The following is a 26694-nucleotide window of genomic DNA, read 5'->3' as shown; positions in this document are numbered from 1 at the left end:
TGAGAAAGTTCTTTAGGATGGTAAGGAGCGCCACATTTTCTTGTATGCCACAGCTCACAGGTGATTCTTCTTGAACACACAACCAATAAACACCCAAAGACTTTCTTTTCTCATCTCGTACTAAGGCAGGTGGATTTTTTTTTTTTTTTTTTTTTTTTTTTGAAGACTGAGTCTCGCTCTGTTGCCAGGCTGGAGTGCAGTGGCACGATCTCAGCTCACTGCAATCTCTGCCTCCCAGGTTCAAGCGATTCTGCCAAGGCAGGTGGATTTTGAAATCAAGAAAATAGGGTTCATGAGAGAAATTGTTGGCACCTGTTGCTGTCAGGAAGGCTTTTAGACTAAAAAGAGTGGAGCTAATGAAAGCAGTTGGATGGGGCAAGAGTATGAGCATTGGCTTTCAGTGGCTTAGGGCAGCTCCAACTCCCCCAGAAATGACTCTTTGTTTACGGTGGGCTCAGGACTTCAGAGTGTGACCCAGAAGGTCCTCAGACCTGGTAAAAAGCATAGACTGGTGCTGTAGGCCAAAAGACAAGGTTTATAAAAGCAGAAGGATTTCTGAGACATTTTGGACATGTGAGCAGGTGACTCATAGACGTTCTAGAAACCATATTTCAAAGACAGTATTTTTGGCAGAATCAGATGGTTGCTTTGTGGTCCTTTCAGGGAGTTCCAGAAACAATATAAAGAAAATTAATAGAAACTAACAAATGGTAGGGAAAAAAGTTGGTGATACTTGCCAAAGGGTTACTATCTTTAATTCACAAAGATGACTTACAAATTAAGAAAAAGACAAAACACCCTAAAAGAAAAATAGAAGTGGAAAAATTATCATGTAATTAGAGAATAAAAATTCAATGGCTAATAAATGCCCAAGAAAATATTAAGCCCTGCCAATACTGTAAAATATTTGAAATAAGATAGTGAAACTGACTGGGCACTGGCTTTTGCCTATAGTCCCGTAATTTGGGAGGCAGTGGCAGGAGAATTGCTTGAGGCCAGGAGTTTGAGACCAGTCTGGGCAATATAGCGAGACCCCCCTCTCTACAAAAAATAATTTTAAAAAATGAGCCGGGCATGGTGGTGCATGCCTGTAGTCCGTTTCTTGGAAGCCTGAGGCAGGATCACTTGAGCCTAGGAATTTGAGGCTGCAGTGAGCTCTGATTATGCCATGGAATTCCAGCCTGGGTAACAGAGCGAGATCCTATCTCAAAAAAAAAAAAAAAAAAGAAAAAGAAAACAAAATCCATCAACTAGCACAAAAATGTTGTTGATGAGACTTTGCATTCTTATAATTAAGAAAAGCAAAATGAAAATTCAGTAAGCAAAACAGTGCAGTTGGAAGGAGCGCTAAGCCTCCCTACTTCATTTTGGTGAAGGCAGGGAGTCGGGAAGGAGTCTGGGGCTCCTCCTGTCTGTGTCCTCATTTTGTCTCCCACCCCCTCCCCACTGGCCCCCAGTTTTCTTGCAGGTGTGAGTATGTCAGACCTCCTTCTGTTCTGAGTGGGAGAGAACTCGCTGTACTCTACGGAGCTGAGTTTGGGGAAAGACTGGCCCTTAAGCATCCTCCCACCCAGCCTTTACCCCCAACTCTCTCTCCCTGTAGGACGCCTGATTTTCTTGGCAGAGGAAGAAGCTACCCTCCCTCCCCTTTCCCAGGGCTCTGTGGTAGGCAAGGCAGACTCTTCCTCTGGGCCATCCAGCCTCCTGTAGGCCTGGGGCTTAGCAAAACAGCCAGGGAGAGGGAGATTGGGGACAGTCTTTTTTTTTTTTAACTCCCACTGTGAACAGTGTGAGGATGATGCCTTAGCTCCGTTGCTTTGCTGTCAGCCTTCAGACTTGCTGGAGGAGAATCTCTGCTGAACCCTGTCATGTCTTGGATTTGTGTAATTGAGGGAGGCCTCCCAGGCAATTTAAGTAGGGATTTACTTATTCCTTGGGAGTGCTGAGCTCGTAGTGGAGAAATGGTCTACTCAGTAGTGTATTTACTCGACTTATCCTAACAAGAGCCTTTACACTTGGGATTGCTCTGTCCAGCATCCCTTGGGACTTCCAGGGAAAGCCAAATATTCTTTGCTGCCCCTGCTGCTTCGACAATAAATGTAAAAAGTTTGAAAAAGTCCCATACTGGGGTTGTGTCCCCAGGGTCAAAGACCTCAAATCTCTCGTAAGAAGTAGAAGGCATCAAGAGGTCAAGTTCTGACTCCATAGTCTCAGGACACTGTGGGACTTGATTGCTGCAGTGTGCAATTGATGGTTTTGTAAGACAGATGTATTTAAAACCCTTTCATGGCATCTTGTAGCCTTTGGAATAAAATTCAGCATCCCCACCATGGCCTATGAAGAGACCCTGCATGATTTGGGCACTATGTGCTTTTTTGGGGCTTTGTTTGCTGTCATTTTCCTCCTTGTTCTTTCCAACCCCCGGGGTTTGTAGTCATGTTTCCCTATGCATGGAATGCTCTTCCCACTATTCTGCACTGGTTGATGACTACGACTTCAAAACTTGGCTTAAGGGTCATTTCTTTTGAGAGGGCTTCCTGACAGACCTGCTAACCTTTTCCGTAAGAGCCCTCATGTCATTAGCTGTACCATAACTTTAACTTGTACGTGTTCATTTTCGTGGTTTTATCTCTTTCATGAAATGGGTGCTCTGTGGGCGTAGGACCTCTGCTGTCTCGTACAACACCTGACACGTGGGCCAACTTAAAAATATGAATGAATGAATGAATGAATGAATGGACAGCTCTCTAGGAATCAATTATGACTGTATCTTTCCCTGCCATCTCCCAGCTCTGTCTCACCTGGACCACCTGGAGAAACCTCTTGCATCCCATAATTTCAGTTCCCCTGTCTGTATCTGAGGCTATGGAAAAGCTCTTCACCCAAGCTCCAAGGAATCCTGCCCTTTTCCACTTGCCCCGGATAAGCAAAGAGTTTTCAAGGCTAAGTTGCCAGTTATGTTGGCTTCTTCTGTTTGCTCTTGGGAGGATAGGATTTTGATTACAAGCATAACAGCCTCCAATTATTGAGCATCTACTGCACACAGGGCGGGTACTTTGCCTACATGATCCCTGATCTTCATAGTATCCCTACACGGTAGGTTTTATTATCCCCATGTTGCAAGTAAGCAAACAAAGGATTTCAGAGGTCAGTTTGCACCCTGGGCCACCTGACCCCAAGACTGGTGCTCTTTTTCCCCTATACATCGTGGTCTAGGTTTTGGAACACACACCGGCAAGCACACGGCCCTTCTCAAACTGTGACAATATGGTGCACTGAAAGACCTCGCTTTTTTAACAATCTAAGCTGATGGGCTGAGTTGTGAGGGTCATAAGCTTGCAATTTTGTTTCATCTGGGGACTATTCTGGGTTTCTTCTGTCTGGAAAGAAGGTAAGCACAACAAAGGCTCTGTGAGGGATCATTACTCCAGGGCAGAAACAGCTCACCTCTTGAATGCTCATGTGCCATACAGTGTACCAAGTGATTTATACATATAGCTTTATGTAACCCACAGAGCAGCTCTATTTGTATTATTTTGAGCACTATTCTGCAAATGAGGAAACTGAGGCACACAGTAAGAAAGGGTAAACAGTGGAGGCTGGATGCAAACCCAAGTAGTCTGACTACATAGTTTGAAAGCTCAGCCACCAGGTACCTACCAACCAGCTAAATAGATCCTCGCCATTCAAAGTGTGGTCCATGCACCAGCAGCTTTGACATCTTCTGAGAGCCTGAATGCAGAATCTCAGGTCCCAGCCAGACTGACTGAGTTAGAATCTGCCTCTTAACAAGATCCCTCGCTGATTCGTGTGCATGTTAAAGTTTGAGAAGCACTGCCCCAGAAATTCTACAAATATAAAGTAAGTGCCATTTTCCTGAAGTCAAAAGCTGGAGATTTAGGGCATCAGTGTTCTTAGAAACAACGTGCAACTTCAGTATCTTGCAGACTATGGCATCGACAAGGAGCGGCTCCTTTGCTTGAAGGAATTAGTGATGACAAATTAATTTAGTATTTTCAACAAAAATAAAAGCAAGTTGAGCTTGCATAGTTGATCCAAGGCTTTAAAAAAAAGAGGCCGCTTCAGCCTGCAGGATGTTGTTGACAGAGTATTACATCGAAGCAAGCAGGGAGCCCCGAGCCAGGGCTGCTGAAGTGGCCCTGTTGAAGGTGAAGTTTTGGCAAACAGAATCTAGGGATTGAAAAAGTAACTCCTTCATTAGATCTGCCTGGAATTTACACATCTGCAAATGTGAGAGGACAAAAAGGACTTTTGATCCAAGAGAGATTGGCCCCATCTCCCTGTGCTGGGAAAAAACTTTGATTTCCTTCTTTGATGTGAAGCATTGCCACTGCTAGCTATATATTTGCTCGTAGTCACTGGACAATTTATTCAGCTCTAGTTCTTTATTAGGTCCTCATGGCTGCTTTCTTAGACACCGGAATCCTTAAAAACAAGGAGAATTTTATATTTTTAAAATCTTTTCCAGCCTATAAATGCCCCAGGGACCTGGAGATGTACATGTGGACTTTATCAATGATGTGTGTCATTCTGTTTGAGTCAAAATAGTGAATGGTTGCATGGACGATAATTGATATTGTATATTTGAGAGTCACCTCATTTTTGGGGAAGGAATATGCTGATTGTGCGTCAATTTCCCTCAGGTTGGCTCTCTAGCACCCTTTTCATATTTCTTTGCTACTTCCTTTCATCTTGCCAAGTTACATTTAGCAGGATATTCATCTAATTCCTTTTTAAAAATTTTAATGCTCCCCATTTTTTGGGGGGAGACAAAAAGAGCCTTTTAGGAAATAAACATCAGGAACTAACTAATCAAAGCAGAAACTTTCTGGGAGGAATCTGACAGCCACATGTCTCTAATGACCTTCAAAAAGATCACATGCTCCAGGCAATTACAGGATTTGGGAGAAAATAGCTCATTCTGAATAGCTGAACCTGCTGCAATGTTCATCACTTTGCAACCATGCCCCTACCTCCCCCCTTTTGCAGCTTCCTTACCCAGGAGTCTCCTGAAAGATTTCACTTGGATTAAAACTCCTCCAGCTTTAACAAACCGCAAAGGGGACAGCTGATACTAAAAAAGGGGATCTTGTGCACAGTGCCAGGTTTCTCCTGTAGCCAGAGTTTTTTTGGCTCTGGCTACAGAAGGTGCATAATGCATTCTGACTCATGGCCAAATATTATCAGGGGACTTTGCTGCTCAAGCTCTTGAATATGGGTGCAGCTGGAAAAATAACCTGTTTGTCAATAGGTTACCAGTTTCACAACTGATATTGCCCAGAAGGGCACTGAATAAACTTCAGTGGGATCCATGCTACTTGGTGCTTGAAGTTCATCTGACGTGAAGCCTTTGTGAAAAGAGTATTCAGGAACCCAGAAACAGTCTTTTCCTTTATTTTAATTAGACCATGCTTCTCTGTTGTTTGCAGGGCTATATGAGATTTTATGCAGATTTTTAATGTTTTTGCCTGTCAGTATTTCCATTATTTGAAATCTTTCATATTAAGTAAAATTAGCCAAGGCCGGTGCTATATTAAAGTATCAAAACTTTTAGCATTTGCTCACCCTCATTTCCCAGGGAGAACAGATTTCTCTACATGATTGCCTGTATGCTTTGCTATGAGTCATAGTTTAGAGAAACCCCCCACGTTCCTGTGCAATGAAAGAAGCAGCATAATGATCTCAACTCAGGCAGAATGGCCTGGAAACGCACGATATGTGGCTGTACCCAGTCGGTGCCTTTGCTTTGCTTGTGTTGGAGGTCTCTTGCATTGGTGTTGTGAAAATAGATGATGAGCTTGTGCCTTTGTGACTTTGTTTCTTAAGACCTGCCCGATTTCCATGGTCACAAGAACGCGGAGAAAGATGCATGGGCCCTCGGGGCTCTGCCTGACACTGTTGTGAGCGATTCCAGAGGAGAAAGCTATCTATGGGGTAATCTTTGGATGTCATTCTGAAAAGCCCCAACTTCTTCCCCATAACAGCTTCTAAGCTTGAGGACCAAGAGTTATCCTCTAAAAAGGTGTCTGCAAACAAGGTAGGTGACTTTCCCCCAGTGTTTCCAGGAGTGTGAGCCAATACACGGGGCAAAATGATTAGGGCACCTCTTGGGTCTTGGAAGTGGTTTAATCCTTCTTGTAGCTCCATGTGACTCTGTCTGTGGTCGATGTCACTCAGAGTCAGGGGTAGGAGTGTGTGTGAGACAGCATAGTAGATATGCCAATCTTTGTGGTTGCCCCACCCTTCTTACTGTGGATTGCTGCTTTGACCAGGAGTGTTGGACTGATTAAAGTATATACAGTCCTCAGTCTGACATTTGACCTCTGTGGCTGGGTTTGAAGGGATAAGCTTGAATGTGGGCTTTTGAATTAGAAATAGAATAGGATTTTTCAGTTAGCATTGTTGATACAGGGGCTGAAAAGATACGACGATGAGCTGAAGTTGAAAAGGATCGGGGACACCTGTGGGAGGAGGACAATGTGGGGAAGACTAGAGGGGAGTGGAAATAGGGGACCATGGGGCGGGGGAGTAGGGAGAGAATATGAAGGCTTCTGGTGGCAATCTGCATGTGTCCTTACGATAAACAGTTTCTCCTGAACTAACTGGAGTGGGTCTCTTTCCTTGACCATGTGGAAGACCTAATAGAAGAAAGGAGACAAAGAGATCACAGGTGTCTTCCAGAGAGAAGATCTGTTTTCCTGTGTGTTTTAATGTAGAATCTCTTTCTGGTCTGCTTACCCACTCTTTGTGCCCTGCATTCACCCCCCTTGTGTATTTTTCCCTTAGTGAAAAAAAAATAGAGATCATTTTAATGCAGAGGTAAAATTCCAAGGCCTCCCCAGAAAACTGTTTCATGAATGAGGAAGCTAAGAAAAAGGGCCACTGGCTTTAAAGCCCAGTAGGGTTAAATAGGAGGAGGAGAACCGAGAAAGTTATAAAATGATTCATTGGTCAAGTTGGGATGGGAACCTTAGGTTATATCAAGCTCTTTTAACCTTGGCACTATGGACATTTTGAGCAGGAGAATTCTTTGCTGTGGGAGGGGCTTTTCTGTGCATTGTAAGACATATAGCAACATCCCTGGACTCTGTCCACTAAATGCCAGTAGCAGTCCATAGTTGTGACAACAACAAATGTCTCCAGCTATAGTCAAACATTCCCTGGTGGTAAAAATCTCCCCCAGTTGAATGTAAATTTGTTCAGCCATTGTGGAAAGTAGTGTGATCATTCCTAAAAGAACTTAAAACAGAATTACCAATCAACCCAGCATCTCATTATGGAGTATATACCCAAAGGAATATAAATAATTATATAAAGACATATGCATACATATGTTCGTTGCAGCATTATTCACAATAGCAAATACATGGAATCCACCTGTATGCCCATCAATGGTAGCCTGGATACAGAAAATCTGGTATATATACACCATGAAATACTACACAGCCATGAAAAGAATGAACTCAAGTACTTTGCAGTGACATGGATAGAGCCAGAGCCCATTATCCTTAGCAAACTGACGCAGGAACAGAAAATCAAATGCTACATTTTCTGACTTATAAGTGGGAGCTAAACAGTGAGAACACAAGGGCCATAGGGAGGGGAACAACAGACAAATAGTTCTAATTGAGGGTGGAGGGTAGGAGGAGGGAGAAGATAAAAAACTACCTGTCGGGTACTATGCATATTACCTGGGTGACAAAATAATCTGTACACCAAATCCTTGTGACACAGTTTACCTATAACCTGCACATGTACCCCTGAACCTAAAATGAAAGTTAAAAAATAATCTTTCCCAGTTGAGAACCATGGGGTTAGACAAAAAGCCGCCTTCCTTACTTTCTTCAATGAGGCTTTTGTTTGTTTGAATCTACTGATTATGAAGTGCTTTGGAGGCTACAGGGATAACTAAGGCACAGTCTCTTACTTGTATGAATTAACAGATTCCTGGAAAATGTTAAGCATGAAAACAACTGATCAAATAAAGCTGAAATATACCTTCTTCTTGGTGTTGACGAACAGCAAAAATATCCACCTGTGTCATGGGTAAAGCTCATTCAAATTCAAAGTGTAATGAGGATCTAACCTGAGGTTCCCACCCAACTTGATCAATTATTTTATAACTTTCTCCATCTTCCTCCTCCTACTGAACTCTACTGGGTTTTAAAGCCATTGGGCCTTTTTTTCCTTAGCTTTGTAATTCAAAGAATAATGGTAGATGCTATAACAAATAAGCCCTCAAATATCAGTGGTATAACATAGTAGAAGTTTGCTTCCTGCTTATGTAATCGTGTTCCTGGTTGGTGAACAGCTTTCCTACGGCCATGCAGTGATTCAGGGACCCAGATTTCTGCCATATTGTGGCTCTTCCAATCCCCTAGATCTCACTGTCTTTTCTTTCCAATCAGCAGAAAAGGAGAAAATATGCCCCTTTCTTAAGAGTCCTGGCCTCAGTGTGACTTTGTTTATGCTGATCTTCCATTAGAAAGGACAATTGGACCACTGACAATTTCCGATCAAGTAGAATAAATCAATATTGAATGGCTCATCTTGGCTCAAATTCTGTGACAGTCTCTGGTTATGAAAATTTACCATCAGGATCCTGTTCACGTAGGACACTTTCTTCAGCAGCAGGGAGAGTTTTGCAGAATTCTCTTTGTGCACAGTTTAAGGTGGAGCTGGGAAAAGAACCCAAGTTTTTAGATACAGCAGTCTGTTTGCTACTTGCATCTTTTCTTCTACTCCATACCAGGAATGGAAGACATAGATTGTGCCTAATTTCTATATCCTAAGTACCTACCAGAGGATTGGGCATGTAAAATACTTTCAGAAGGGATGAATAGATGAGAAATATTGTTCACAGGCTTAGAAGTATGCACTCAAGGAAGATTTTACTTGTTAACCTGAAAATTGCAACACAGGTGCTTGTAGAGCTGTACCCACAGCAATACACTGATGTCCCAAGTATCAGGGCAGGAGAAACTACAGTTGCTGCATGGGGTGGGGTGGGGATGATGGTAGTTTCCTTTATTAGCCAGAGATATAAGTGACAGAAGTCTAAATGAGAACGTCAAGCCAAATAGGGACATTTGTTTGATCAGGTAACTAAAAAGTTCAGGGTATCTGGCTTCTAGCAGGGCTGAATACAGATATATAACAATGTCATCAGGAACTTCTTCCTGCACCTGGGCTCCACTTTCCTCTGTCAGACTCAGTCTTTGGCAGATTCTCCTTAGCCACAACAGATGTTTATCCTTCAGCTTGGCCACCTCAGAAGGAAGAGGGGCTCCAGAGAATGCCCCAAGATTATCGTTGGCTGGTCCAGTGCCATGTGCTCATCTCTGCACCCATTGCCATGGTCTCCCTCTCATTGTTCAGACCAGGTCACTTGTGCAGCATTAGCACAAGGGGTGCCCAGTCCACAGGGATAAAGGGTCAAGCAGGGATAATTCTTCAGTAAAAAACTAGAATGGATGCTGGATGAGGAAAGATATTCTATGTCCACTATATTTCCATTCTCCTTATGGAGTGGACCTGTGCATTTTTTATCTTAATACTCATTTACATACTTCTGGTAATTGTATGTAATCAATCTCTGTTAAGCCCTCTTGCCCAGCTGTAGCCTGTGAGCTTTTTGTAGAGATTCCTCCTGGTGCAGAGGTAGAGCATATGGTTCAGTCCTGGACCACTGGGGTCATTATATGCCCCTGGTCCCTGTGAACAGTTTGGGGATGGTTATCTGGTCCACGAAGACCCAGTGAGGTGAAATGAGACTTTAGCTCAAACTTGAGTAAGAAAGATTGTTTTCAAAATTAACTTTTTATTATGATGATTTTCCAAAATGCATGAAAATAGAGGTAACTCTAATCATAAGCAGAGATAACTGTCCTATACTCACCATCCAGCTTCAGCATTTATCAACTCATGGACAATCTTATTTCATTTTATAACCACCCACAGTAGATTATTTTGGAGCAAATTCCCAACATCCTATCATTTCATCTCTGTAATTTTCAATATGTTTCTCTAAAGATAAGAGCTCTTGGGGGAAAAGACTTAGTATTTTCTATTAAAAGTGAATCTGAAAAGATGTAGGGAATAAAATCACTGCTACCATCTTGCTTCCACTTGGATCCAACAACTGGAGCCAACTGTGTGGCAGCAGAACAGCAAGAAGGAGGAACACAAAATCCAGATGACAGATTTTGGGTCCTGAATTCACTTGTGCATGGAGTAAGCTTAGCTACTTTTTTTTTTTTCAGTCATGTGAACTAGAATATTCCCTGTAGCTATGTTGTTAATGCCCCACTCATATCCTCTTGGCCCACCCTGTGGGTCACCCGAAGCTTAGATGGACAGTTCCCAACACAGTGATGGCTTCTCACCTCAAGCACAGGCATCTCTCTGCCTAAGAACGTTCTCTGGCCATAAGATTGTGCTTGGCTGCTGCATTGGCAAACCTGAAGTGGCAGGGAATAAATAAATGCCCCCCAGAACTGTCTTTAACAATGAGGGATATAAGTTGGCATACCCTGGCTTCTTTGCTGCTCAGGGAGACAGTACTGAGTACTGAGGTGTGTCCTACACTGTTACTGGAGGGCCCCTGGTGGGCTTGAGTCCCCGTTGTCCCCAACAGTAACCTTCCTATGAATTTCCCTGCTGCTGGCTTCTTTTCCTTTCCTGTCTTATTTTTCTACTTCCTCACCACACTTCTGTGATCACCTCCCAACTAAACCACGCCCCCCCAGTTTCTTGCTTTAGGGTCTGCTCTAAAGTAAAACCTAACTGAAGTCATTCCCGTTTCCTTCGTTTTGCGTAAGCTTCCATGGTTCTATTTCTTTAAAAAAATTTTTTATTTTAAGTTACGGGATACATGTACAGAATGTGCAGGTTTGTTACTTAGGTAAACATTTGCCGTTGCAGTTTGCTGCACCTGTCAACCCATCATATAGGTATTAAGCCCCATATGCATTAGCTGTTTATCCTGATGTTCTCCCTTCCCCACCCCCAGCAGGCCCTGGTGTGTGTTGTTCCCCTCCCTGTGTCCATGGGTTCTCATTGTTCAGCTCTCACTTATGAGTGAGAACATGTGGTTTTTGGTTTTCTGTTCCTATGTTGGTTTGCTGAGGATGATGGCTTCCAGCTTTATCCATGTCCCTGCAAAGGACATGATCTCATTCCTTTTTATGGCTGCATAGTATTCCATAATGTATGTGTACCACATTTTCTTTATCCAGTCTATCATTGATGGGCATTTGGGTTGATTCCATGTCTTTGCTATTGTGGATAGTGCTGCAGTAAACATACATGTGCATGTATCTGTATGACAGAATGGTTTATATTCCTTTAGGCATATACCCTGTGATGGGATTGCTGGGTCAAATGATATTTCTGGTTCTAGATCCTAGAGGAATCACTACACTGTCTTCCACAATGGTTGAACTAATTTACATTCCCATCAACAGTGTAAAAGTGTTCATGGTTCTATTTCTGGTAATTCTTTTTTTTTTTTTAAAGTCCTGAGTAATTATGCTCCATAGTTCCATCCCCAGTATTTGCTTGAGAAGTGAAATAATGAATACTTCTGGGAAACAGTGTCCCATGCCCCCATACCCCATTCACACAAAATGTTTTCAGCCTGAGAATCCAGTTACAGAAGCCAAGTTGGGTATCAGGAATATCTGGTTTGCACTAAATTTCACATGCAGGATTATAAAATTCAGGTGCTGTTGCCTTGGGCACAACTGCTCCGCTCCGATAAGTAGAGTGGGTGCCCCAGCAGCCTGTCCTGTTGGTTCAGATAATGATTTATTGGGGGGGGGGTGCAGGCCCCAGGGTGTGCACATGGAAGGATGCTCTGCTTATCCCCCTCCAGGAAGGTTTCTGGCATCTAAGACAAGGGAGGAGTGGGGACAACAAGGAGAGCTGCTGTCTCTTCCTGTTCAAGCATCTCTCCTACTACCTACAAATGAAAACATACAAACACTATGTCGATAGTAAAGCAAGTAACTTTAAAGAAGGCCCCAGAAACACTTCAGTAATTGGAGACCAGTTCTCCAGCATTATGAAACCATAAGGAAATTACAAAGTAAGATGAAAAAAAAAAAAAAAAACAACTTAGATCATGCAAAAGAGTGGTCAACAAAGTACATGCACTCTACTCAAAGGAGAGCCCTCTTAAGACTCTCTCTCCGGGCTAGTTTACTTTTACTTTATACATAATTGCTACAGAATGTCGAAAGCAGCACATTTTAAGCAGGGAAGGAACACACACAGCAAGGACTGCAAACCCCAAAAATTAAATGAACCCAGACAATAATTTTAAACAAGTGAAAGAGGCCAGTCGATGGATCAATGCCATGCGGGAATGTGGGTCGAGTGTTGACAGTTCTTCCATGTTTTCAGGAAGAAACTGAAAATTGGACTTTTAAGTGAAATAGCCTTAGTTTTACATAGAAAATATCTAAAGAAGAAATTTTAAACAGCATGCAGACCTGGCACATCGGGGGCGTGACTTTGCCCCATTAAATGAAGCATAAATTCTCTATTTTGCCAGTGTTCCTGCTTGGCTCATATAGGGCACTTTAATTTGTGATTCTTTGGTTATTAGATCACTAGACTTTTGAGCACAGGCTTTGGGCTTTGTTTGCCTTCTTGGGAAATACTGTCAGAGAAATCAATGGGTTCATAACCTTTTGCAGAAGTCATTCTTACTTTGGTTGAGTGGGCAGTGTTCTTAGCTACCCAAAACAAACTAGCTATTCACATCCTGGGATCGATGGGACTGGTGCCTGGGGGTTTCTGGGGACACAGAGGATACATCTTCCTCCTCCCTCTCTTGTGTTTACACAATCTGCTTTCAAAGGTTATGATTCCTCTGTGGGTGACTGGCCTACAGCATCTGCCTGGTTTGCTTGATTTGGTTCATCTCATCGAGGCTGGCACCTTCGAGTCTGGGGTCCTTTTGGCCTTGCCCACACATAATCTCTTGGGTGGATCAAAACCTCTTCAACTCTATCTCAGTCTCCAAGCAGGCTCCCCTGTGAGGCTCTTCTAAGAGTGTTTAGCATTAGCATTGCTGCAGAGCACAGTCCCATTGTGTGGTTTTATGAAGGATTTGTTTTTTTAAATTTGTTTTTTATTTTTATATCTTTAGAGGTAGAGTCTTGCTCTGTTGCCCAGGCTGGAGTGCAGTGGCATGATCATAGCTCAGTGCAGTGTCGAACTCTGGCTCTGACAATTTTTCCTGACTCAGCCTTCAGAGTAGCTGGGACTACAGGCACACACCACCATGCCTGGCTAATTAAATCTTTTTTTTTCTTTCTTCCTCTGTTTTTTTTTTGAACGAGGGTTTATGTTATCCAGGTTGGTCTTGAACTCTTTGCCCCCGCCTTCTGAGTAGCTGGGATTACATGCATGAGCCACCATGCCCAACTAAGGTTAAAAATCTTTGGGTTTTTTTTGAGATGGAGTCTTGCTCTGTCACCCAGGCTGGAGTGCAGTGGCGCAATCTCGTCTCACTGTTGGCTCCACCTCCCAGGTTCATGCCATTCTCCTGCCTCAGCCTCCCCAGCCGCTGGGACAACAAGCGCATGCCGCCACGCCTGACTAATTTTTTTTGTATTTTTAGTGGAGACGGAGTTTCACTGTGTTAGCCAGGATGGTCTTGATCTCCTGACCTTGTGATCCGCCCGCCTCCGCCTCCCAAAGTGCTGGGATTACAGGCGTGAGCCACCGTGCCGGGCTAAGGTTAAAAATCTTAAGATACCCTTCAAGACTCTACTCCTCAAGGTCATGAAATAGTCTTTTACATAAAAAGCTAATTTACCATAAAAGTCTACAGCTAGGCATAAAACATATGTTTAAATCATTAATTAATAACTCCAAGAAATGCGAGAAACAAAAACATTGAGTTTTTCTGTTTTGTTTTTGCTTATCAAATAAGAAAACTATAAGAGAAGAATAACATACAGAAAACAGTTAACTCTACCTATACTGCCAATGGGTATATATTAGTACAACCTTTCCAAAAATAATATGGCAATATATACTCAAAACCTTTTATTGTGTGGAGCTTTTGACCTAGGAATCTATGCCTACATTTAATGAAGTTAATTCAAGGAAAATAATTATGGGTGGACCCCCAAAATTATATAAAGGGGTTTCATCAGTGTTAGTAGCAATAGAGGCCAACTGGGAACAATTTAAATGTCAAGAAACTATTGAATGATCAAATGTATTATGGTACACCATTGTACGATGAAGTATTATACAACCATTATAGATCATGTTATAGAAGAATTTTTAATGAATCTGGAGTCACAATATTTTTGTGACCTTTCTTTAATGTATTATGAAAAATTTCCCCCAAAATAAAAAAAACTCATAAATTGGAAAAAAAAATAGTCTTTTAAATTTGTTAAAAATTATGCTGAGTGTATATTATTTTCATCTGGTCCCAAGAGTGTTATGACAATTGTTTTAGAAATACAGAATAAAATTAAAATTATCACTAATGCTGTCACACTTTTAATAATGGCATTTTCCCCTTTATTTCCTTCTCCATATATATATATGTATGTGTGCATTGATGTGCATGTGTATGTATGTATATGTATACAAGTACATAAGATATAAATGTATTCACACATATTTGTAATTGCACACAATTTATACATGCAGTAGTATATAAACTGCATGTTTCACTTACTATCAAAATCTCTGGAAGCATAATTTTTATTTATTCTGATTATTTAATACACAATGACGCAACTGTGATCCCAAAATGTGCTAAGTTAAAGCCTTCAACTGCAGCTGAGGAGAGGGCAGGAACAGTATACAGGGACAGTGGCGAGTCAGGAATGATGGGCAGGTGGCCATGACCAGGGCAGCCTCCTTCCCAGGGCCAGGGACAGGGGAATGGCCTGAGGAGCAGGACCCAAGGCTAGCCCAGGGCCGGGGAAGGGGCCAGAGACCTCCCCTTGGCCTAGGTCAGGAGCTCAGAAGTAGCACATGGCTGAGGGGGCAGCTGTCTGGGAAGGGCCAGAGGCAGGGAGGTCTCATTTCCTGGGGGATTGGGGGCAGGGAGGTGCCCTGCAGGAGAAGCCAGTAGGGGCCGCCTGTCCCTAGGGTGGGGGTCATGCTGGAGCATGCTGCAGCAAGAAAGACCTGAGGCAGGTGCAGGGCCTGATAGCCCAGCTGGCTGGGCTGGGGGGTGCTTCCAGGCAGCCTGGCCCAGGGAGGAGTCCTGACTCTGCAGGGGATGCCCAGCGAGGGGCTGCAGAGCCCTCAGGACCTCTCTTCTCTCCTTAGAAAGGAGCTGAGGAACCCATAGTGCAAATCTGTGGACCACTCAGTTATGCAGAGAGCCTGTGCCTGAAGGTGGACACTGGGGTGGGCCCCCTCCACCACCTCAGCCTCCACCGCTGTCCTCAGTACAGCTGCTTCTGGTAAGAGTGCAGGCCGAGGACGCCACACCTCCATCTGGGCTGACGTGGTCGGCTTCTGAAACTGGAGCTCTCCTAAGTACATCATGGACCGAAGGACAGACAGGCTGCGGGCCCCGATATCCTGGCAGCTGTGCTGGAAGGCTGCTATGAGGTAGGGCACGAACTTCTGAATGGACCCTTTGTCCTGGATGGAGCCCATGACACCCTGCACGATCTTTACCTTATCTTCCTTGGTGAAGTATCGTTTCTGGCTGCTGCTGCTCTTCTCCATGGCATCCAGCAAGCTCATGCCCCTGTACTTCTTGAGCTGTACCCCATCTGAGAAGTACTTGCTAGGGGCCTCCATGATGGCAGCCATCAGGGAGCCCATCATCACTGTGGAGGCTCCAAGGGCCAGGGCCTTGACCACGTGCCCCATGGTCTGGACGCCACTATGATGGACACACCAAAGTGCTGGGCATACTTGGCCACCTTATACGCAGCAGTGCCCTGGGGCCGACCTCAGGCCATCACTTCCTGGGTGATGCAGATGGAGCTGCAGCCCATGCCCATGTGCAGTCCGTCCACACCAGCATCAATCAGATTCTTGGCCTGGGCTGCTGTCACCACATTCCTCCCAATCACCTGGAGGTGGGGGTACTTCTGTTTGATGTAATGCACCATGGTGATTTGATAGACCCAGTTCCCTTGGGAGGAGTCCAAGACTATGACATTGACGCCTACCCAGGTGAGCAGGTCCAGGCGGTATTTGTCATCCTCATGGGTGCTCACAGCTGCCCAGTGCAGCAGGTGCTTGGGGAATCCTTGGAGATCAGAGGGTAGTCTCGGTTCTTCAGATTGGTGTGGGCGATGATGGCCACTAGCTCATGGCGATCATTGACTATAGGCAGCTTCCCTTTCTTGCTACCCTGAAGGATCTCATTTGCCTCTTTCAATGTCACACCTGCTGGAACCACCATCGGCTTGATCCTTGGCTTCATCACCTCACTGAGGAGGGTGGTGTGGTCCTTCTCAGCAAGAAAGTCGATGTCTTGGGAGGTGACGATGCCCACCAGCTTGCTGCCCATGGTGCCTGTCTCAGTGATGGGAATGCCAGAGAAGCCATGCTGGATCTTGGCCTCCAGCTCATCACCCACAGTGTGCGAGGGGCTCAGCACCACGGGGTCCGTGATGAAGCCCTGTTCAAACTTCTTGACCTTACGTACCTCGTTGGCCTGGAACCCTGGGGTACAGCTGTGGTGAATGAAACCAGTACCTCCCATCAGAGCCATCGCTATGGCCATGTTGGCCTCTGTCTCAGTGTCCATGGGGGGAGATCAGCGGTGTCTTCAGCGTAATCTTCTGGGTCAGGGCTGAGGTCAGGTCCACCTTATCAGCTCTGAAGTCTATGAACCCTGGGAGAATCAGGAAGTCGTTGTGGGTGAGGCCGTAGGCACTGACGAAGAACTGCTGCGTGGTGAGCCAGTCCTCGGGCACGTAGCTGGTGCCACAGCTGGTCAGGTAGTCCGCCATGCTGCTGCAAGACCCTGCGACTTGACATAAACCCCCGCGCGGCCGCCTGCGGCTGCCGCCTTCACTGCTGCTGCTGACGCTGCGGGCCAGGGGACTGTAAGCATATTTTTAATGCCCATGTAAGGTCAAATCATAATGGTGCTTAGTGTTGGGTGCCTTGGTCACTTTCATGGAAACTGTTACTAATATAAATAACACTAATATAAATATAAATTACTAATATAAATAATATTAATACAAATAAATATAAATAAAAAACAATACTTTTACTAATATAAATATATATTAGTAAATATATATTTACTAATATAAAAAAATTTATAATATAATATATAATTATTATTTATTTATAATATATGAGCTATTTATGTTATATATTTACTAATATAAGTAACACTGAGTTCATCTGCATTGAGCTGTGAAAGGAGTGGAGCCTGGGAGGTTTTTTATGGACTAAATATTCCCAGGAGGAAAAGGGAGTAGGATTTATGATCACTTATCCAGATCCTGCTATACAATTTCTCCTTATCTCAAACTTGTAGTCTGTCAGCAAATCTTGTTGCTTGTATCTTCGAAATATCCCTTGACTCACCCACCTTTCTCCCTTTCCCATGCACCCCCCCAGTCCTGGCTGGTGCCATGACTCCCCTGGATCACTGCAATAGCTTGCTCACTGATATTTCTCTTCCACTTTGCCCTTGCTTCTCCATATTCTATTAATAAATCTTGATTAAAACAAACAGTCCCATGACATTCCCCAGATAAAAACCATGTAATAGCATCCATTAGAATTTATTAAAAAATCCAAACTATTTACCAATCCAAACTATGAGGTCCTGTGTGATCTAGCCTTGTCTACTCTCCAATCTCATCCATTACTACGTTCCCCTAACTCATTAAATGCTATTCCAGATGATCTCTATTCAACTTTTCAAATTTGCCAAGCTCTTTTTTACCCTGTAACCTCTGAGTATGCCACTCCCTTTGCCTAAAACTTTCTTCTTGTTCTTCACTTGACAGGTTATTTCAGTTTTTATTTAAAATTCTTTTTATTTAAAAAATTATTTTTACTTTTTGTGGGTACGTAGTAGGTGTATATATTTATGGGGTACATGAGATATTTTAATACAGGCATGTAATGTGAAATAATGACATCATGGAGAATGAAGTCTCCATCCCCTTGAGCGTTTATCCTTTGTGTTACAAACAATCCAATTATATATTTTTTGTTATTTAAAAATGTACACTTAATTCATTGACTATAGTCACTCTGTTGTGCTATTAAATAGTAGGTCTTACTCATTCCTCCTTTTTTTTTTTGTAGTCTGTTTATTTCTTGTTCTTTGGATTTCAGCCTACCTTCCTGGTGTGAACTCACTTGGTTATAATGCATTGCCTTTTGATATATTTTTCTATTTGATCTGCTCATATTTTGTGGGGCACTTTTGCATGTATGCTTGCGAGGAAAGTTGGTCTAGAGTTTTCTTATGATGGCTTGCTCTGGTTTTGGAATCAGGGTAATACTATCATCCTAACATGAGTTGGGAAGTATTCCCTCCTGAACACTAGTTTCTGAAATAATTTGTGTAGGACTCTTTCTTTTTTTCCTTAAATGTTTGATAGAGTGCAGCAGAGAAGACATCTGGGCCTGAAGTTTACTTTGTGGGAGGATTTTAAACTATGGGTTCATTTTCTTTAATTGATACAGGGTTGTTGAAGGTTTCTATTTTTTTTTTTTTTTTGAAAAAGCTTTGATAATTTGTATCTTTCCAGGAATTTGTCCATTTCATCTAGGTTGTCAAATTTATAGGCATAAGGGTTTTTTAATCCTTTTAATATCTGGAAGGTCTGTAGTAGTGCACCAGACTTTATTTCTGATAGTCTCTTTTTCTTCTTGATCAGTCTACCTAGATTTATCATTTTAATTTTTTTTTTTTTAAAAGAGAATCAGCTTTGGGTTTCATTAGTTTTCTGTTATTTCTTAATTAACTTCTCAGCCTGAATGTCTCCTCCAAAAGGATGTCTCCCGACAGTTCTACTTCAGGTGGCTTCCCCTTTCTCTTGCCTTCTTCTCTGATTGTTTTCTACCTCAGGTCTATGTGTAATTATTTTTGTTATGTGTTATGTGCTTTTTTGCTTCTATGTTACTTGCAGATATTGGAGAATAGTAATAAGTCTGCCCAACATGGTAATGTGCCTGGTGCATTTCCAAGAACATATATGGTGGTTTTCAAATATGCTAGCAGAGCAGTATCTATAGTGGTTAGGAGACTAGGGTCTAGAGTTGGCTCATCTCAGCTTGAATCCTGGCTACACCATACACTAAATGTGACCCTGAACATGTGTGACTATGAACACAAATTCTGATCCCTTCTAAGATGAAGGCTGTGCAACATGGCAGCTGTGATCAGGAGGCCTAGGGTTTTAGTTCTGGCTCTGTTACCTGTCAGCTGTGTGATTCTTGCGGCAATTACTTCTCTGAGACCCAGTGATATGGTTCGGCTGTGTCCCCACTCAAATCTCATCTTGAATTGTAATTCCCACAACTCCCCCATGTTGTGGGAGGGATCCAGTGGGAGGTAATTGAATCATGGGGGTGGGTCTTTCTTATGCTGTTCTCACAATAGTGAGTAAGTCTCATGAGATCCAATGGTTTCAAAAAGAGGAATTCCCCTGCGCAAGCTCTCCCTCTTTGCCTGCTGCCATCCATGTAAGATGTGACTTGCTCCTTTGCTTTCTACCTGATTGTGAGGCCTTCCCAGCCATGTGGAACTGTAAGTCCATTAAACCTTTGTCTTCCCAGTTTCAGTTGTATCTTTATCAGCAGCATGAAAAGGGACTAATACACCCAATTTTCTCTTCTTTAAAATGATCTGATGCAAGCAGTACCTAATCATGGGATTACTGGGAGGAACTGGATAAGACAGACATGAGTAGGATCTAGCCCAGGGTTGGCCTGTTGCATATGAGGCATTCCCTCAAACTCTCTTTTCCCAGAACTTCAGCTCTCCCCACCAGAGGGTAAGCATCACTGTAGCAGACACTTTACATGTTTTGTGCACCTCTGTACCCCCACTACCTTGATCAGTGTGGTCAGACAGGCACTGAAAAATGCCTGTGAAATGGATTCTTCTTTTTGTTGCTTATTAAATCTGCAACCATGAGTTGAGTGTCCTGAAGTTCAGCAGGGCAACGATGGCTTCAACAATCTGGGCCTTGCTTGTCTCAGGTGAGCTGCTCCTTTTCCTTTTAGGAATCTTCTAAACTGCTGGGATTCCCAGGGTGAGGACAGGACCTTTAGGGATCTTGCAAACCCCAGCAGAATATCAGTTTCCTTCACAGAAGTGGGTCTACCTTCCTTCAACCCTGGTTTGCAAATTCCAGACATGACACTGTGCTATTTGCTAACTTGGCCTGGCAAGAGCACAGGTGTTTATTCAAAGGCTGCGGGACTCCATGATAGAGAGTAGCAACAGAGCCAGCAGGATCCTGTAAGTACTCCTCATGCAACTACCTGGGGTGGATTTAAAGTCAGCTCAGGGCAGTCTCAATACCAGAGTTGGAGGAAAGAGGTTGTGTGTACATTGTCCTCTGCGGATTGCTGCTGTTGTTTATACCTTGTGGTTTCCTTTGGTGGAGACAAATCCACCCTGCTTTTCTCATCCACCTTCCTACACAAATATATCTTGTTTTCTAGTGCTGAAACGGAGCATGGAAACGGGCTGGGTCTAGTGCTGAGATCTTCTGCTTAGCTCTTGCAAATACAGAAAGAACTTCCCTGTGTATGATTAGGACTGAAGTACATGTGCTTTGTTCTACATTCCTTCAATCAATAGGAAATCCAGTCATCATCCCTAGCCCTCCATTCCATTCTTTGTCTCACTTCATGGTATCCCTTAGGGGTAAAGATTTCTGAATTCAAAGCCAGCTAAGCTGGGTTCAAATCTCCACATGTCCATTTATGAGATGAACATCATGTCTTCTGTCTGATTCATTTGTCTTAGTTTCTGCCTCTGCAAATGGAGATAATGACAATATGTACTCTGGCATGTTCTCGGGAGGCTGAAATAACACCCAGGCTTGCTGCTCATTGCACAACCTAGCTTTCCTACCTTCCTTTTCTCCCTTCATGAATCCCCCCATGTCCTGCTACCTGTTGCCTTTCTGTTCATAAGAATATTTTGAATTCCTGCCTTATTCTCCTTTTCTAGAAGTGAAGGAGCTGACTTCCCTAAAGTCCATGGAATGCCATTTTACTTCGTTAGAAAAAAAATCACATTTTGTCATGTGCATTCTCATCTATCCATTCAACGGACGTCATCGGAGCACCTTCTGGGGGTCAGACCACTTCCAGCTACTAGGGATTCAGAGACAAACTAGTGGCCTGGCGCGGTGGCTCAGGCCTGTAATCCCAGCACTTTGGGAGGCTGAGACGGGCGGATCATGAGGTCAGGAGATCGAGACCATCCTGGCTAACCCGGTGAAACCCCGTCTCTACTAAAAAATACAAAAAACTAGCCAGGCGAGGTGGCGGGCACCTGTAGTCCCAGCTACTTGGGAGACTGAGGCAGGAGAATGGCATAAACCCGGGAGGCGGAGCTTGCAGTGAGCTGAGATCCGGCCACTGCACTCCAGCCTGGGCGACAGAGCGAGACTCCGTCTTAAAAAAAAAAAGACAAACTAGTCATGCTCCCTCTCTTCAAGGGACTTAGAATCATCCCCAGAGGAGGATGCTGTGAACAACCTCAAGTGTAATGCTGTGGCCAGCTTGGTTGTACTAGGGTGGTGGGATTTGGGAGCTTTTTCTTATTTTTATTTATTTATTTTAAATTTTTTTAATTAAAAAAATTTTAAATAGAGACAGTGTCTCGCTATATTGTCCAGGTTGGTCTCAAATTCCTGGTCTGAAGCAGCCCTCCCTCCTCAGTCTCCCAAAGTGCTAGGATTACAGATGTGGGCCACTGTGCCAGGCCACTTTTTCTCATGTTTAATTTAAAAAAGAATTTGAACAGGATTAAAAAGAAAGTAAAAAAAAAAAAAAATTCCCCAAGCAAACAAACAACACCTCTTTCACGAATTTCTTTTCTAAGAATGGTCATCATAGTGGATATTTCAGATGGGTGAGTATGCATGCCCCATTTTATCCAAGTTTCTCACAGTGCTTGGGAGTAAGTCTTTTTTCACACACAGTTCCATGCATGAAAGGTGGCTGTGCAAAAAACTTCTTTTAACATGTCTGGCTATACTGTACATATATCTATACACATGTATGCATGTATGTGCATATGCATATGTGCATATACATACATACCTTTGCATATATATATATGCATACATTTTACTTTGCTTTATTTAGAATTATTATTTTTGGAGATAGAGTCTTGCTTTGTCACCCAGGCTGGAGTGCAGCGGCACGATCTTAGCTCTCTGCAACCTCCACCTCCTGGGTTCAAGCCAGTCTCCTGCCTCAGCCTCCTGAGTAGCTGGGATTACACGTGTGCACCACCAAGCCCAGCTAATTTTTCTGTTTTTATCAGAGATGGGGTTTCACCATGTTGGCCAGGCTGATCGCAAACTCCTAACCTCAGGAGATCTGCCCACCTCAACTCAGCCTTCTAAAGTGCTGGAATTACAAGTATGAGCCACCATGCCCAGCCTTATTTGGAATTTCATAGGGAATTCTTATGTTATTAAAACTAAGGCTTATAAGGGCTGCCAAATGGCCTGCCATATGGCTGGTCTCAAATGCATTTAAACACCCCCTCCCCCACTGATTTTTTTATTTTACATGGTTTTCTTATATTTGAAAGTTAGTATCTCTGTTAAACATTGGGCCAGCTGATTCTACCGCCCAGGAGACGCAGGCAACACCTCAAAAGTCCACAGCTCTCTTGGCCCTGATGTGACTGTTCTATTTCACAGCTCATTTTTCTGTGTCTGCAGAAAGACAAAGTACAAACTGTTAACTTTGGAGGTTTTTGTCAGCTTCATTAAAGGACAAGGATTTTCCTCTCTGGGGGACTGGCTTCATGTTTCAATGGTCGTGGTCAGCATTGCTGGGTGAGGATCCTTAGGCTTTTTGTTAGGGATTCAGGGCCTTCTGGCTTCTCCAGGCTTCCATCTCTAGAGAAGACTCGGGATGAACTCTGAATTCTTCTAGACCACGGCTACCAACTCGGCTCCAGACCCAGAGCAGCACTGGTTTAATCTTGGCAAAGAAGACTAAAGACTTTTTTGTGTAACTAATTAAAAGTTTGCTTCAGGCTTCTTTCATTTTATGCCTCTGCTGTGCTCTTAAAACGTTTAGCACCTCCCCTGTTGTCATATCATTTATCATATTGTGGAGTTTCAGGTATTTTATTTTGGTTTTCCTGTCAATCTTCCTCCTAGACTCTGCACTCACAAGGGACGTAGAAACCTGACCTGTTTCTCCTCATACCCCTGCCATCGACTGCAGCCCCTGCACACAGTGGGGTCTACAATGTTGATGGGAGCCAAGGGATTGTTTTAGTGATTTTTAAGGCTGGATATTTATTTACTTTTAGGTATGCTTTGCACTTTTTCTCTAGGGAATCAGGACTCAGTACAGAAACTTGGCATTGTCATGTGGGCACTCTGGAGAATCCAATAATTGGAAAAAATAAAAATGCACGTGGAGAACACCATTCCTTCCCATAGCCAGGTAAAATTGTGCTCATGCAAGCTTCCCACATGCAAGAGTGCTTTTAATCTAATCAGATGGAAAGCCAGAGGCAGAGGGGAATGAATGTAACTTACATATTGACTATTTTTTTTTTGAGACAGAGTCTCACTCTGTCGCCCAGGCTGGAGTGCAGTGGCCGGATCTCAGCTCCCTGCAAGCTCCACCTCCTGGGTTTACGCCATTCTCCTGCCTCAGCCTCCTGAGTAGCTGGGACTATAGGCACCCGCCACCTCGCCCGGCTAGTTTTTTGTATTTTTTAGTAGAGACAGGGTTTCACCGTGTTAGCCAGGATGGTCTCGATCTCCTGACCTCGTGATCCGCCCGTCTCGGCCTCCCAAAGTGCTGGGACATATTGATTATTAAGTCATTTATTCTAGTAGTATTTGTTGGACTCTTACAATACTCCTTCCTCAAAGTGGCCCTCCTCCAGGGCATGGTACCACCATCCTCCCAGACGCCCAGGCTAAACTTCTTGCTACCGCCATTTTCCTCACACCCCTCACCCTGTGACTACACCTGCTACATAGTATTCATATCCATCCACTTTTCTCTTTTCTTTACTGGCCCAAGTCCATCTAATCTTTTACCTGGACAGGTTCAATAACAGATGAACAGACGACAGAATGAATACATCGAACAGTTTCTTCAAACTGGTTTGTGTGAAGAGAAATAGCATTTATATTTCTATTTAGTCCTAGAGAAAAAATAATAACCCTTTGCATCTGCCTACTCTCGTTTTCACAGTCCCTTCACAAATATTGTATCTTTGGCTATGCTCATATGTAGGTTCTGTATTTTAAGAAGGACATTGATAAACTGGGCTCGTTAAACGGAACATGACTAAGGGAGGTACAGGCTGCTGGAAGTGGTTCGCGAATAATGTCAACGAAAGGATAAATGTTTGCATTTCTGAGAGTGGAGAGAAATGGGGAAGTAAGAGGGGTGAGTAGATTGTTATACTTATTTGAAGGGCTTCCATCTTGAACACAGAGCAGATACATTCCATGGTGCTCTAGAATCTAAGGGAAGAAGCAGAGCCCGTAGAGACAGAATCTGCCTCCAAAAAGTATGTAGAAGAGCTGTGAGCTGGCAAATTAAGTCTAGAGTTCTGTCATTAGAGGTAGTCAGCAGAGTAAACATGTTGGGGGCAGGGATTCTGGCTTACATATGGACTCTCTTGTTTTGTAGATTCTGTGAGGTTATTAGGACTTCTGGCGATATTCTCATCTATAGATGGGTATTGCTTCAGCTGCCTAAACCCGTATCTCCCTGTACCCTCAAAACATTCAAGAGCCATGGCCATAAAACATCAAGAAGATGAAATATTTTGGAGATTAGTAGTACCCTTGATGGTTAGAGTTATATGTGGCTGTGATTCTTCTTGTATCTATTCTGGTCTCATTTAAGATGTCTGTCTTTGGACAAGTTTACATTTTCCCATCTTCACTTTCTTTGTCCTTAAAAAAAAGTTATAGTTTGCTCTGCAAAATGTCTGCAAATTGCTTCCCAACTTGTGCGAGGAGAGCCCTTCCCCCATCCCCAAGTGTATTGTTTGTTTCAGTGATGGTGATTCAGAGGCTGTGATGTATCGGCTTATCTGGTTTGGGTGTCAGCTTTCTCACGACTAGATGTATGTCTTTGGACAAGTTTACATTTTCCCATCTTCACTTTCTTTGTTTAAAAAAGAAGTTACTGTTGCTGCTGATAGTATCTACTCCACGTAGTTGAGAGTGTGTCTCCTATTAGAGAAAATAAAATAAATTGCTATATTAGCATGTTCCCAGCTGATCTTTGAGCTTCTTGATGTCAAGGATCATTCATTCTTTTCTTCCCAGTGCCTACCATAGGGGATGGCACAGAGTAGACAATAGATGCTTGTTAAATGACGCAGCAACTGAGGCATCCACTCCGTATCTGTGAGTGGGGTACATCTCTCAGATTAAGAGTGCCCCAGTGCAAGAGTGATCTAGAACAGCGGAGGAAGGGAGGATAAATGTAGTCTTTGATTCTCAAGATTCTGGAGAGACCCAAGTTTGAATCCTAGCTCTACCTCTTGCTAGCTCTGTGGTCTTAGACAAGTTGCTTAACCTCTCTGAGCCCATGTTAGTCCATTCTTGTGTTGCTATAAAGAAACACCCAGGGCAGCCTGTCATGGTGGCACATGCCTGTAATCCCAGCTACTTGGGGGGCTGAGGTGCAAGAATTGCTTGAACCCAGGAGGTTGAGGTTGCAGTGAGCAGAGATCATACTACTGCACTCCAGCCTGGGCAATGGGGTGAGACTCTGTCTCAAGAAGAAGAAGGGGGAAAAAAAAATACCCAAAGGTAGGTAATTTGTAAAGAAGAGAGATTTAATTGGCTCATGGTTCTGCAGGCTATACAGGAAGCATGGTGTTGGCTTCAGCTTGGCTTCTGGTGAGGCCTCAGGAGGCTTCCAATCATGGTGGAAGGCGAAGGAGGGCAGCATATCACATGGCGAGAGACAGAGCAAGAGAGAAGGGGATCAGTGCCACACTCTTTTAGACAACCAAATCTCATGTGAACTAAGAGCGAGAGCTCACTCATTACCAAGGGGATGGTGCTAGGCCATTCATGAGGACACTGCCCCCATGATCTAATCACCTCCCACCAGGCCCCACCTGCAACACAGGTCCCATTCCAACATGAGATTTGGAGGGAACAAACATCCAAACCATATCAGAACCTTTGTGTCCTCATTGAAATAATTGGTGAAAATATCACCAATGTCTAGGAGTTCCTGTGATGATTAGGTGAGCTGATTCTGTAAAATATACCCCTCACAATCTACAAACATACTCATTGCTCCATAAATACTAACTGCCATTACTGTCATCTTTAGGATTTCCACCATGTTGTCAGCTTTTCCTGTCACCCTTGCCTCCACAAAAGTGGTTTGATGTTCTAGAAATTGAGACTAAACTAAACTTTGAATAGATTTTCCCAAACCTGCCAAAATATCCTTCAAATTATAGCAATAACCGTTCCCCCA

At 43.4% G+C, this 26694-nt stretch overlaps 1 protein-coding gene and 1 pseudogene across 4 annotated transcripts in view; one reads left to right on the top strand and one right to left on the bottom strand.

Moving 5' to 3' along the window:
• Window positions 1-26694, top strand: part of LOC105467787 (glutamate ionotropic receptor NMDA type subunit 2A) — a 444595-nt gene that overhangs the window by 56211 nt on the left and 361690 nt on the right. The gene's annotated exons all lie outside the window — the stretch shown is intronic.
• On the bottom strand, window positions 15453-16982 carry LOC105467786 (inosine-5'-monophosphate dehydrogenase 1 pseudogene; annotated as a pseudogene).

Source organism: Macaca nemestrina, chromosome 18, assembly GCF_043159975.1.
Source record: "Macaca nemestrina isolate mMacNem1 chromosome 18, mMacNem.hap1, whole genome shotgun sequence".
NCBI lineage: Eukaryota > Metazoa > Chordata > Mammalia > Primates > Cercopithecidae > Macaca > Macaca nemestrina.
The sequence above is the reverse complement of the archived record's forward strand: the minus strand, read 5'-3'. Positions and strand labels throughout refer to the sequence as shown.